This window comes from Symphodus melops, assembly GCF_947650265.1.
Source record: "Symphodus melops genome assembly, chromosome: 5".
Classification (NCBI taxonomy): Eukaryota; Metazoa; Chordata; class Actinopteri; order Labriformes; family Labridae; genus Symphodus; species Symphodus melops.
In genome coordinates, this window is record NC_136695.1 from 1,610,342 (window position 1) to 1,623,772 (window position 13,431).

The 13,431-nt window shown below is 45.4% G+C and overlaps 1 protein-coding gene across 2 annotated transcripts in view; it reads right to left on the reverse strand.

The window, feature by feature from the left end:
• Positions 1-2,425: 2,425 nt before the first annotated feature.
• Positions 2,426-13,431, reverse strand: part of atp2c1 (ATPase secretory pathway Ca2+ transporting 1) — a 271,948-nt gene continuing 260,942 nt past the window's right edge. Inside the window, exon 28 of one of the 2 annotated variants that reach the window (XR_013779089.1) lies at positions 2,426-2,577. The gene's annotated coding sequence lies outside the window, so the exon portion shown is untranslated. Of the gene's footprint in view, positions 2,587-13,431 lie in introns of both variants that reach the window. The other variant, XR_013779090.1, reaches the window with a different exon arrangement.

Genomic DNA, 13,431 nt, shown 5'->3' on the forward strand with positions numbered 1-13,431 from the left:
ACAAATCAAATAAATAGAATAAATCAAGTATTTCATCTTTCAGATCAGTTGTCTTTGGTATTTTGTTAAACGTTTTAAATTGAATTTTCCGTGATCTCTCCTGTTCGGAGAAATTTCTCTTTGTTTGAAAGTTTGTTTAAAGGTGACATATTCCACTAAATCCCCTTAAAAATGTGTCTCCAGTCTGTCTACAAACCCCCCAATGATGAGAAAAGTCCATCCTCTCCGTCTTCTGCCTGCTCCACTTTTCAGAAAATGTGTGCTCAAACAGGCCGTTTGGAGATGTTCCCTTCATGACATCACAAAGGGCAGTAGCCCCTCCCCCAGGTGGGTGACACTCCCACAGCTAGGTGTTTGTTCTGCCCTCTGAGTCTGCCTTCTCACCGTAAACAATAGGACATGGAGCCAGAAAGCAGCGAGTACACCCGAGCCCTTCCAGAGAGGGGGCGTGGTCAGACACAGCTCATTTACATATTTAAAGCTACAGACACAGAAACAGCCTGTTCTGAGCAGGGCTGAAATAGAGGGGTTTATAGACATGATCAAATACAAGATCAGAGAGGATTTACAACAACACACTTCACACACATGATGAAGAGGAGCGAGGACACTGATTTCACATGAAGAGGAGGAGATCATGTGACCTTTGAGTTAAAATGTAAAAAATAAACTGGCTGAAGAAAATAACACAAAGATTAGAAATGTTGTCAACGTGTAGTTTGTCCAGCAGAGGGCGCTCTGAGTTTATAACCACAGACTGTAGATATGAAGATTTGAAGTCTGAGTGTCGTCGTCCCTGTGTGTCCCTGCAGGGGGCGCTGGAGTCCCCCGTGTGTCCCTGCAGGGGGCGCTGGAGTCCCCCGTGTGTCACTGCAGGGGGCGCTGGAGTCCCCCGTGTGTCCCTGTAGGGGGCGCTGGAGTCCCCTGTGTGTCACTGCAGGGGGCGCTGGAGTCCCCTGTGTGTCCCTGTAGGAGGCGCTGGAGTCCCCCGTGTGTCCCTGCAGGGGGCGCTGGAGTCCCCTGTGTGTCCCTGCAGGGGGCGCTGGAGTCCCCCGTGTGTCCCTGCAGGGGGCGCTGGAGTCCCCTGTGTGTCCCTGCAGGGGGCGCTGGAGTCCCCCGTGTGTTCCTGCAGGGGGCGCTGGAGTCCCCCATGTGTTCCTGCAGGGGGCGCTGGAGTCCCCCGTGTGTCCCTGCAGGGGGCGCTGGAGTCCCCCGTGTGTTCCTGCAGGGGGCGCTGGATTCCCCCGTGTGTTCCTGCAGGGGGCGCTGGAGTCCCCCATGTGTTCCTGCAGGGGGCGCTGGATTCCCCCGTGTGTTCCTGCAGGGGGCGCTGGAGTCCCCGTCCCCCGTGTGTCCCTGCAGGGGGCGCTGGAGTCCCCCGTGTGTTCCTGCAGGGGGCGCTGGAGTCCCATGGATGGCGGTCTCCGTGCTGGAAATGCTGTCTCAGGCTAACTTTGAGTCAAGCTAACGACAGGCTGAGAGCTGAGGCGGGTTTTAAGCCTCCTGACAAACCGTTACACGGCGCCCACCTGTCAATCAGCTCAGCTACACGCCTTATTGTGAATAACTCTGATACTTCATCCAATCAAAACTGCTGAGTCATCTTGATTTCTGACATATTAATGTGGAAAATCAACAGTTTGGCTCCTGAAAGTTGTTTTGTTTTCATCACTGACACAAACAAACAAACAAACATGGCGTCTTTGTAACCTAGCAACCTGCAGCTGCATCACAGCTTTCTCTGCTCTCAGTGGAGAACCTTTAGGACCGAGAGGGATCAGAAAAAGCTTCCCAGGGAAAAAGACATAAATGAACTTAGATTTGAGAGCTTCATCAGAGTAACGAGCTCCTGATCGCTCTGATCGGACAGTTTTATATTTGATTTGACTTTAAAATCGATCAGAAAGTTCCTGTACGGGTGACTGTCTTCATCCATCTGTTCAATAAAAACTGTGAACAAAAAATATTAATCTGATCAGATCAAACGTGTTAAAAACAATCTTAGGAGAGGAAGAAATGTTGATTAAAGAAAAAGATTTAAAGCTGCAACAACTCACTCGTCCCGACGTTATCTGGATGTTTTCATTTCTTCGATGAATAATCAGTTTGAGGAATAAAAAAAAGTCTCTAATGAGAATAAATCTGATCTCTCACTCCAGGACCAAATTAAACATTTGGTGAAAACTGTCAAAGAGCAGAAGAACAAAAAGAAGCTTCCAGAAAACATCAACAGACTCATTTTAAATAAACAAACTGCAGTCCAGAGTCAGATGAAAAAAAGATCATTTTTAATAAACTAGTCAACACAACACCTCCTTTAAATTATGTGAAAGGCTTAAATATGATTCTTTATTCTAAAAACTTGAACCTAAAACAGGAATCAACACGACCTCCTTCTGTCGGCTTGTGCAACAAAATAGGGTTAGGGAGGGGGAGGGGCCAAGGAGCTGCTGTGGATCTGTGTTATTGGACTGAACACAGAGTAGAGGGGCAGATCTCCCAGCAGCCTTCATGTCCTCTCAGTTCAGCCTCCCTCACAAGACCAGGAGAAACCTCCTCCGGTCCCAGACCAGAGTCCTCCTCCCTCTAGAGGATCTCACAGGAGAAGTCTTTGCAGTCTTATGAAGTCAGTGCCATGGACTGTGAGATCCTTTAAGCCCCCCTCCTCCAGACGTCAGAGTCCTTCAGGCCGGACGGCACGCCGTGGAGGAGGGATGGCGGGGGAGGAAGGGGGGGGGAGGGGGGTCATACCTCGTGGAAGTAGTCGACGGGCGCGCTCTTCTCGAGCCCTCGCCACCTCTCCAACATCTTGATGAGCTCGGACACGACACACACAGAGGAGGTGAGGGAGACCAGGAACAGCAAGTCTGAGGAGGAACACATGAGCAGAGTGAACACGGTGTGAACATGTGACACCACGACGGTGTGAACACGTGACACCACGACGGTGTGAACACGTAAAGTAAGTAAGTAAAGTAAAATTTATTTATATAGCACTTTTCGCAGGCAGGGGCCACAAAGTGCTTCACAAACAGGGTTTAAAAACATCACAAGCAATACACAGACAGTACAAAGATCATAGCAGCCCTAAAAGAGACTAATTAAAAGCCTGGACAAATAAAAACGTTTTCAGTTGACTCTTGAAAGTGACAACTGAATCAATTGAGCGCAAGGATGATGGAAGTTCATTCCAGAGGCTCGGAGCAACGACCTGGAAAGACCGGTCACCTCTAGTGTGCTAATGAGCTCGAGGGACCTTCATCAGGTTCTGATCCATAGACCTCAGCGCTCGCACAGGAGCGTAAAGCTGGATCAGCTCACTAAGGTAAGAGGGAGCCTGACCATGTAGGGCTCTGAAGGCCAGAACCAGGATTTTAAACCTGAACCTAAAAGACACTGGCAGCCAGTGAAGGTCTTTCAGAACAGGGGATATGTGGGACCTCCCACACATTAATCCCTGGAATTGAGTCATCAGGGGTGAGAATCAATGTTTCTGTTTTCTCTGCATTGAGCTGCAGAGAATTTTCGCTGAGCCATTGTTTGACTTGAGGCACTCCACACAGCAGGTCCGCAGACTCCGACCTTATTTGGTTGGCTGCTACATTGAAGCTTCGTCCAGTTAGATAAGAAGAGAACCATTTTAGAACTGAACCCAACAGTCCAACTTGATCCCTCAGTCTTTTCAGCAGAATCTGATGGTCTACAGTGTCGAAAGCTGCGGACAGGTCCAAGAGAACCAGGACCGTGGACTTTCCAGAGTCAGCAGCCATCTTAATGTCGCTGGACACTTTCAGTAAGGCCGTTTCCGTGGAGTGTTGCTTACGGAAACCGGACTGAAGCGGTTCATGGATGCTGCTTTGATCCAGGAAAAGGGTCAACTGATTACAGACCACCTTCTCAAGGAAATTTGACATGAAAGGGAGCTTAGAAATAGGCCTAAAGCTATTAAGATCTGTTTGGTCTAGGCCTGCTTTTTTTAGTAATGGCTCCACTATGGCATGTTTGAATGCAGTAGGAAACACACCAGTGGACAAAGACAGGTTAACCATTTTGGTCACACACGGGCCGATTTCCCCAAACACTTTTTTAAAAAGCCTACAGGGAAGGACGTCAGATGAGCAAGAGGAGGGCTTCATCTTAGACACCACTGCTGAAATATCAGCAACCGTCACAGTCCTAAACAAGGACCACAAGCTGGAGACAGGCTCAGAAACAGCAGGGGTAACACGAAGAGGGGGCGGGATGTTGTCCTTGATTATCTTTATCTTGTTTGTGAAGAATCTCAAAAAGGCATTGCTGTCAGCTTCACAAAACACGGGGGTAACTGGGGCAGCAGGACATACAAGTGAGTTTATCGTTTCAAATAACACTTTGGGGTTTTTCTTATTTAGTGCTACCAGTTGGTGGATATACTCGGATCTGGCATTTTCGACCATCAAATTGTATGAAGACACAAGGTCCCTGAGGTAGAGCCTGTGCACCTCAAGGTTAGTGGATTTCCACAGGCGTTCAGTCTTTCGACATAGTCTCTTTAGATTTAGGATGTCTTCATTAGTCCACGGGCGAGCTTTTTCCCTGGTAGAGGAGTTTGTTTTAACAGGAGCCACCTGGTTCAGAATTTCTACACAGTGATTGTTAAAACAGTGAGTGAGATCATCCACATCGAGACAGTTCATGACCAAGACAGGATCAAATAAATGAGAGAAACTATCTGCAGTATTAGCAGTGATAACACGCCTCTGAGACCTGACTGTTGAAGGCTTGGGCTCAGGACAAAAGTGCAGATCAAACAGAACAAGACTATGATCACTCAAATGAACATCATTTACAGACAGGTTTAAAATGTCTAGGCCAAGCGTAAAAACTAAGTCTAAAATATGGCCTTTTTGGTGAGTGGGCTCAGAAACATGCTGCTCAAAATTAAAAGTTTCAGTCAATGTTAGAAGTTCCATTGCAGGGGAAGACGAGCTGTCATCAACATGAAGGTTAAAATCCCCAAGGATTAAAACAGAGTCCAGCTTTATAATAGAGGACAAGAAGTCACTAAAATCCTTTAAGAAGACAGCAGCAGGGCCAGGAGGACGGTAGATCAACACACAGTAAAAAGGGGATGAGGAACCCATCTTAACCATCTGTGATTCAAACGAAGAGAAATCTTGGGACTGGATCAGTTTGCATTTTTGGACCTCCCTGTGAACAATGGCCAGGCCACCACCACGGCGACAGGGGCGGGGCTTCCCGACAGCAGAGCAGCCAGGTGGACAGAGATCATTTAAATGAATGAACTCTTCATCTCTCTGCCATGTCTCTGAAAGACACATAATATCCAGGTTTTCTTTTGTAAAAAGATCGTTTAGTGAATGAGACTTGTTCGCAATTGAACGAGCATTCAATAGGCCGACATGGATTGACGTCTCGGAGGTAGTGTCCGTGTTGAGGAGCGGGATTTGACGAAGGCACATCCAGCGGTCACGTGAGCTCCAGCTGGTCCATGCTGGAAAAGCCGGCATAAACACGGAAGTAGGCGATGGCGATGAAAACCCCTGACCATGGCTCCAGCACTGTGAAGGGTCCAGGACAGTTGTTGAAGTGCGGGCAGGCGGCAGCGAGGACACGCTGACGCACACATCGAGGAGAGGAATCTGGCGCAGGAACCGAGCGTGGTCCCGGCAGCCGAAGACGACGGAGCCCCCGTGCGCCGCAGCACGTCTTCGCTTTACTTGGATACCGGACCGAGAGCCTCTTTTTCTGGATCTCCTGGATCCAGAAAATCTGTATTGTATCTCTAATCTGTATTGAGTTTGAATGTGTTTTGTAAGTGTGTTCCAGGTGTGTGCAGCACTAAAAGTAAATTATGTTTTCCCAATGATGGTGCTAACTGGTGGACCCTCAACTTTAGCAAATAACTTGATCTAGTCTGATTGTAGCGAACCCCAGCCAGACAATGGTGAAGCTTACGGATGTTATAGAGTCTTTATTTATGTTCAGCTTTAGTCCTTATTGTGAGCATAAATCTAGTTTCTCCATGAAACAACGTAAGAGCTAAATAATGAATAGCATACAATTAGCTCTTTCAAACACAGGTAAATAAAACAATGCTAAGGTGCCAAAAAGCTAGCGTGACCACAATGAAAAGAACTTAAAATTAGCATGACCATATAAGCAATGCACAATTAAACAATTAAACCATAGAAATACCTTGTTCCCCTTCCAGCTAGGTGCTTAATTTACACAATAAGATAGTGTCCCTCTCTCGTTCTCTGCTCTGCACACCTGTTTCCCTTGTTTACATCAAGTCATGCATTTTTAGATAGAACGTTCACTTCCGCCCAGTGATTACCAAAATAAAAGACCCATTGAAATCAAAAATTGCACAAATAAAATAACACCTCAAAATAACTAGTTACTCAAAGAAGAGTGATTTAAGTCCGTTACACTGATACTGATTATCAGCCCAGATTCATAGAGAAGAGATTTATGCTGGTAGATTAAATACGTATGTAAAACCCCTTCACATTTATGGAAATCTCCTGAATAACTCGAGATTCATCCATCCATCCATTTTCTGCTGCTTATCCGGGGCCGGGTCGCGGGGGCAGCAGTCTAAGCAGAGACATCCAGACTTCCCTCACCCCAGACATCTCCTCCAGCTCTTCCGGTGGGACCCCGAGGCATTCCCAAGCCAGCCGAGAGACATAGTCTCTCCAGCGTGTCTTGGGTCTACCCCGCGGCCTCCTCCCGGAGGGACATGCCCGGAACACCTCCCTAGGGAGGCGTCCAGGGGGCATCCGGACCAGATGCCCGAACCACCTCTACTGACTCCTCTCGATGTGAAGGAGTAACGGCTCTACTCTGAGCTCCTCCCTGGTGACCGAGCTCCTCACCCTATCTCTAAGGGTGCGCCCAGCCACCCTTAGCTCCTTCTTCACCACGACGGACGATACAGCGACCGCATGACAGCAGACGCCGCACCGATCCGTCTGTCGATCTCACGCTCCATCTTCCCCCCACTCGTGAACAAGACCCCGAGATACTTAAACTCCTCCACCTGGGGCAAGGACTCCCCACCGACCCGAAGAGGGCAAACCACCTCTTTCCGGTTGAGAACCATGGCCTCAGATTTAGAGGTGCTGATCCTCCTCCCAGCCGCCTCACACTCGGTAGCGAACCGCCCCAGTGCGCACTGAAGGTCTGGGTTCGATGGAGCCAACAAGACCACATCATCCGCAAAAAGCAGAGACAAGATCTTGCGGTCCCCGAACCAGATCCTCCGGCCCCTGGCTGCGCCTAGAAATTCTGTCCATAAAAGTAATGAACAGAACCGGTGACAAATGGCAGCCCTGTCGGAGGCCAACGCGCACCGGGAACAGGTCCGACTTACTGCCGGCAATGCGAACCAGACTCCTGCTTCGGTTGTACAAGGACCGGACCGCCCTAGCAAAGGGCCCCGAACCCCATACTCCCGGAGCACCCCCCACAGGGCGTCACGAGGGACACGGTCGAATGCCTTTTCCAGATCCACAAAGCACATGTGGACTGGTTGGGCAAACTCCCATGGACCCTCGAGCACCCGCTGGAGAGTGTAGAGAACTCAAGATTAATCTATGTAATCAAATGGCTGCATTATATTTTCTGTAATGTACATCTAATTAACAGGAAACATTAAAAGTGTAACTCAAAAACTCTTCCTCATCTCTCTCTCTCTCTCTCTCTCTCTCTCTCTCTCCCCATCATGAGGGGGCAGTAGAGTCCACACTATTACAAGAATCTGTGTCTTTCTATCAATGCTCCGTGCAGTTGAGCAGAATCACACTATGAACTAAAGAGTGGAGAAAAACATCCTGGAGAACAGGAAACAGAATGCAGCCGGTTTATTTAAATATATTCTGTTTCAATCTGGTGTGCTTTAAACAAAGTAGTATTGAATTTAACCACGCTGTTCCCCATTAACCTTTGACCTCTTGTCTCCAGGTGGAGCCCTCTGTGCGTCTGCAGGTGTTACTGGAGGCTCTGGGGGTACCTGAGGCCTCTCTGGAAGGACTGCAGCCTCACCTGCGCCTCCTGGTGGCAGTTACCTGTTTCTGGCTGCAGAGAGCCGAGCCTAAACCGGACGAGACTCTGCTGAAGGCGCTCCTGCTGGGAATAAGTCATGGAGACTCATTGAGACAAAGAACAGGTAATAAATGAGTCCCAACATAATGTTAACTCTCAGGATGAATCAGCTGCTTATTGTCTCATTATTTATGGAGATGTAAGGAGCAATGCAAGAAAGAGCCCTTTTCAATCCTCAGTGTGTGTTTGTGATTCAGCTCTGAAGAGAGAGAAGAAACCCTTCAAACTACCTCTGGACCCTGATGTCCTCCACTCCTTCAACCAATGGCAGGGATGCCTGAGGCAGAGCATCCACCTGAACCAGCTGTTGGGCTTCCCCTTACCTGAACCACAGATCGCACGGTGAGTTCAAGGACACAGCAAACTTCACTTCCTGACGTCAGCTAAGTGGCACCTGTGATGATAAATCTCCATCTTTTCCCCCTGATGTCCTCCAGGTGCTACGAGGGAACGTTGGTCCACAGGCTGGTCCACATGTTGGAGACGAAACAAAATATGGAAACGTTTTTGGAGAGCAAACCCGAGGAAACGAGAGAGTACCACAGCATGCTCGCCATCGTTCAAATAAGGCTTCACTCTGAGGAGGAACTGAAGCCTATAAAGGACCTGACCTGCAAAGACGCATGAAGATTTGAGATATTAAGTTTATTGTGTATTTTTTACTCGATGAAGTAAATACATTCAGAAAAAAATAATACATATTTCTGGCTGTTGATAAATATGTCTGTGCCTTTAAGGTACAAACAGGTTTTATATTTTGAATGCAGAGATTTATTTTGGATATTTTTACATATAATTAAGAAATCATTTTGATATGTATGCAATATATTTTTGCATTATATATATTATTTATTATAATTTATTTATTATTTTATTATATTTATATTTTTATTATTTATGTATTTGTATTATAAATATTGTATTTGATATGTATGCAATAAATCAATAAATAAATGCAATAAATCGAATAAATTAAAAAAAAGCTATTTGATCTTTCTTACACAGCATGCAAACCATCATGGTCTGCACACCTACAAGCATTATTCTGCCTTTCTTAGACAGATGTGGGATGTCATCTTTGTGTTCCTCTGCTTTTTCTTTTATTTATCCTTTGATTGGCAGGTGATTAGTCCAGGTGTAACCTGCCTCTCACCAGGTCACATCTGGCAAACCCAGGGGCGTCCAAAACGGCCTTCAAAGAGCCTACCTTGTCTGGTCCAAACAAATCCAGACCATCTAGGACCATGTGTTGACATGGACGGGACGGCTGGCTCCTCCTTTACAAGCTGTGTTAGTCAAGGACTAGAGAAAGAAGAAGAACATACTCACTGATTATTCTGTCAGTTTACATGCAATGAGAAGCTACAAGCTAACTAAAGAGCGCTAACATTAGCCTGCTAACATACTAATTTAGGACACAGGTAACTGCAGCGTTATAATCTGACAGCTCCTTTATTTAAAAGGCAAAGGGAGAGGGGTTGTTGTATGCGGTCAGAACAGTCTCATAATGAATAAATGCACACAGAAATAAACAAATGCACGAATAAGGACTCACAAATGTATTTGGGAGTTGTATATAAATATGATGTATGTATATACATTTTTGGAAGCTGCTACATTTATATATGAATTGTCAACGGTGCTTTTAATTTGTAAACCTCCCTGCATTCGTGTGCAACAGTTTTTTTTTACTTTTCAACATAGGTATATGTATGCCTTTTTTCATTTTCATGACATAGGTAGTGATGGGATAAATGAACTGAGGCATTGAGGCTTGTGTCGAATAAAAGTGGGCGTGTCAAATGAAGCTGCGCTACGAGACCTGTATCGCTTCCTGATGAAAAGCTTGCCTGTCAGTGACAAAAAACTTTCAGAAATACGCACAGCTACCGAAAATGACTCGCTGCTCCAAATGCTGAAACAAACAAAGTATTGTCAGGCTGGCCTGAGGACCGAAACAAATGTCCAGCAACACTTACTGACTTAACTTCAGAGATGAGATCTCACACTACGAAGGCATCTTGTTCAAAAGTGACAAAATCATTGTACCTGCAGCACTCAGACCAAACATGTTGGAAAGGATCCATACTGGACACATGGGAATTGAGAGGAGCAAACAAAGAGCCAGGGACGCCCTCTTCTGGCCAGGAATGGGAAAAGAAATCACTGCAACGGTTGAAAAGTGCTCCATCTGCCAGGAAAGGCGTTCCTCAAACACCAAAGAACCTCTCATATCTCACCAAATTGTTATTACACTATATGATATGAGGTACTGTTTGTACATATCATAATCATTTGCTGTTTATTGCATAAGGAGTTATCGTTGAAGACGTCTGCTTTGAGTGGATGTGATTTACACTATACATGTGTGCTGTGTGTTAAAAAAAAAAAGGGAGATGTTGTATTACTGAAACATGTTTGTCCCTCAACACTTACTGTAGTCCAGGCGGAAGTAGCAATGCATGCTGGGTATTGTAGTTCTTATGACTGTATACAATGGAACGTGATGGCACAGTGAACGGCAATAAAGAGCAACATGAATCTCCACAAAGTTGTAATTATTAATGCAACAGAGAACATTACACAGGTCTGGTTCAAGGAGCTTTGCTGGTTAAAGTATAATTCAATGCCAATAATTAAAAAAGGGACAGCCAAGGTAGATGATGCTGCAGAAAGCCTTCTTGATGCATCACTTTTCAAGTGCTTGTGCTAATCTCAACGCTACAGTGAGCTGCAAGCTGCTAATTATTTACAACTTTAACAGTCACAAAGATTTAACAGTCTCATTCCTTCAGTCTCTGGAAACAGCTATCCAAGCTCGGGGTACCACCCAAGTTCCTCACCATCCTGCAACAGCTGCATGACGGGATGCAAGCCAGAGTCTCCACAGGAGAACTTCAGTCAGAGTTCTTCAATGTAAATGTTGGGGTGAAGCAGGGCTGTGTCTTGGCTCCATCACTCACCTTTTTCATCGTACCAAAGGACACAAGGATGGTGTTCCTGTTGAATACCGCCTTGATGGAAGCCTCTTTAACATCCGGAGGTTGCAGGCCTACACAAAGACCAAATCCTGCTGCATAGCTGAACTGCAATACGCTGATGACTGTGCGATTCTAGCACACAGTCCTGAATCCATGCAGCATGCCCTCAACACAATAGCCAGTCTCTATCAATCCTTTGGTCTTCAGCTTAACATTCAAAAAACCGAAGTCATCTCTCAAATCTACTCTCAAACCTCTCCACCCCCCAGCTTCCATATAAACAGCATTCCACTTCAAAATGTAGACCAGTTCACCTACCTTGGTTCAACTCTGTCCTCTTGCTGCTCTCTGGATATGGAAATACAAACCGTATCAAAACAGATTTGAGAAGTGGCACCAACGGCAGCGCCGTTGACCCCCTCCCCAATCCTGAAGCAAGCGTCATCTTCGGAAACGATGGACAGCTAAGCAGATGTTTTTCTGCTAGTGGATTATCCACATTTAAATTCAGCTCGGCGTCTCATTGTTCTCAAACAACTTTCATAAGCTATTCCTCTGTCTGAAGACAACATCATTAAGCCACTGAAGTCTTCAAAGTTTTGTGCAGTACTTTATGCAGCAACATAATACCTCTTGGAAACATAACACATGTAAAAATCATGATTATCGTACAAAAAGCAACAATTATCTTACAAAATAAAAAAGGGGTATTACTTTCTTTGCCCTGCTGTTTTATATTGCTATACTTGTCATTTCCCAGGTCATCTGCTTATATCCAGGCTCCCAGACCTTGGAAGATTAGTTGAAATACAGTGTCGGTTTGTCTGGTTAAGGATGATTTCTATACTAATATTGTTTCCTCTTTTCTAGGTTCTTGCTTGCACCGTACTTCAACTCTGATTGAAGTTGCTTGGATAAAAGTGTTTGCAAAGGCGTCGTAGAGAAACTCTTGGATGTGGTTAAATTCATGCAGGCAGCAGGTCCAAGCTCCTTTTCAGGTCCCTTTTGTGCAGTTGGGATGGCTCTCATTCTTCTCTGGTGACAAGCTTGAATCTTCATCCGCCATTAAGCTATATACAGATGCTGCCTCCTCCATTGGTTTTGGGGGTTTTCAATAGCAAAAGGCCAAATGTTCTAAGTTAATAATGCAGCTCTCCTCGATTGAAAGACTAATCAGAGGTATTTACGTTAATCACCCATTTAAAGGTGAGGTGTGTTGGTGTTTATTTCAATCTGTTATTAGAAACAATGATGCTCACTGCCTTTTACGGGTTAATCAGGGGTGGCAAATTCACTACATGTTAAGTTGCATCGATATTACTGATGTTAATATTAATTCACACTTTCTATCTTCCTGAAATCATGGAAAGACTGATATCTGAAATTAATTCTGTTTTTCGTCCCTCTCTTCTATGAAGGATCGCTTAAAGAAGCCGTTCCAGCCATTCTGAGCCACTCTTTGCCACGGTTAAAGGGAAATCGCTATCCAGATGATTACATTCGTTCAGGAACAGAAACAACTGCTTCGCATAGCAACTGTGTCGCTCAAAGCTACGCTATATCTCCCGCCGGAGTATCACACTATTTAGATGATCAAAGCAATGCATGCGCTTTCATCAGCTAGCTTTAAATAAGTGTTGAAGCATATGATCGACTTATCCAACACTTTAGGCTTTCTCAAATGTATTCAATTTGCAGGTAGCTCGTACTCATTGGTTAATTTCTTTCACTTTAACTTGTATTTATCACCTCCTGCTGGCTCTTCCACACAGTCCTGGAAGGCCAGGGTCGTTGGCCTGATATGGTGTTTTGGGGGTTGCGGCTTATCTCCCTGCTTTATGGCGTTCCTTGCATGCGCGGGAAGGGCAGGGATGTGTGCTATTCCTGCCTAATGCCTTCCAACGTAAGCACGTGGAAGGGCAGGGAGATCCCTCAGAGCCATACCGCCAAATATACGTAATTGCGTCAAAGTATTTTCCTTGACAAAGTGGTCCTGACTGAACAAGTGTTTTTGAATAAAAATATAAAAGGTGTAATCTGTATTTTTAATGAAGAACAGAGCTCCATATCTGTGTTGTTGTCCAACTAACACATGATCATACTATCTAAATATCAATTGTTTATTGTTTCTGCACACATAAATAAATCATACTTTTCAGCTCAGGTCTGTAATGTTGATTTGTCCAGCAGATGGCAGTATTCACTGTTTCATTGAGGTCTCGAGTAGTGAACCTTTTGGTGAAGCAATGGGCTGGAAAGCCTCAGTGATTCATGGGGCGTCATGCCCATCACTAGCTAGCAATGCTAGTAGTGCAACCCTCTTGAAAAACCTTTAAAA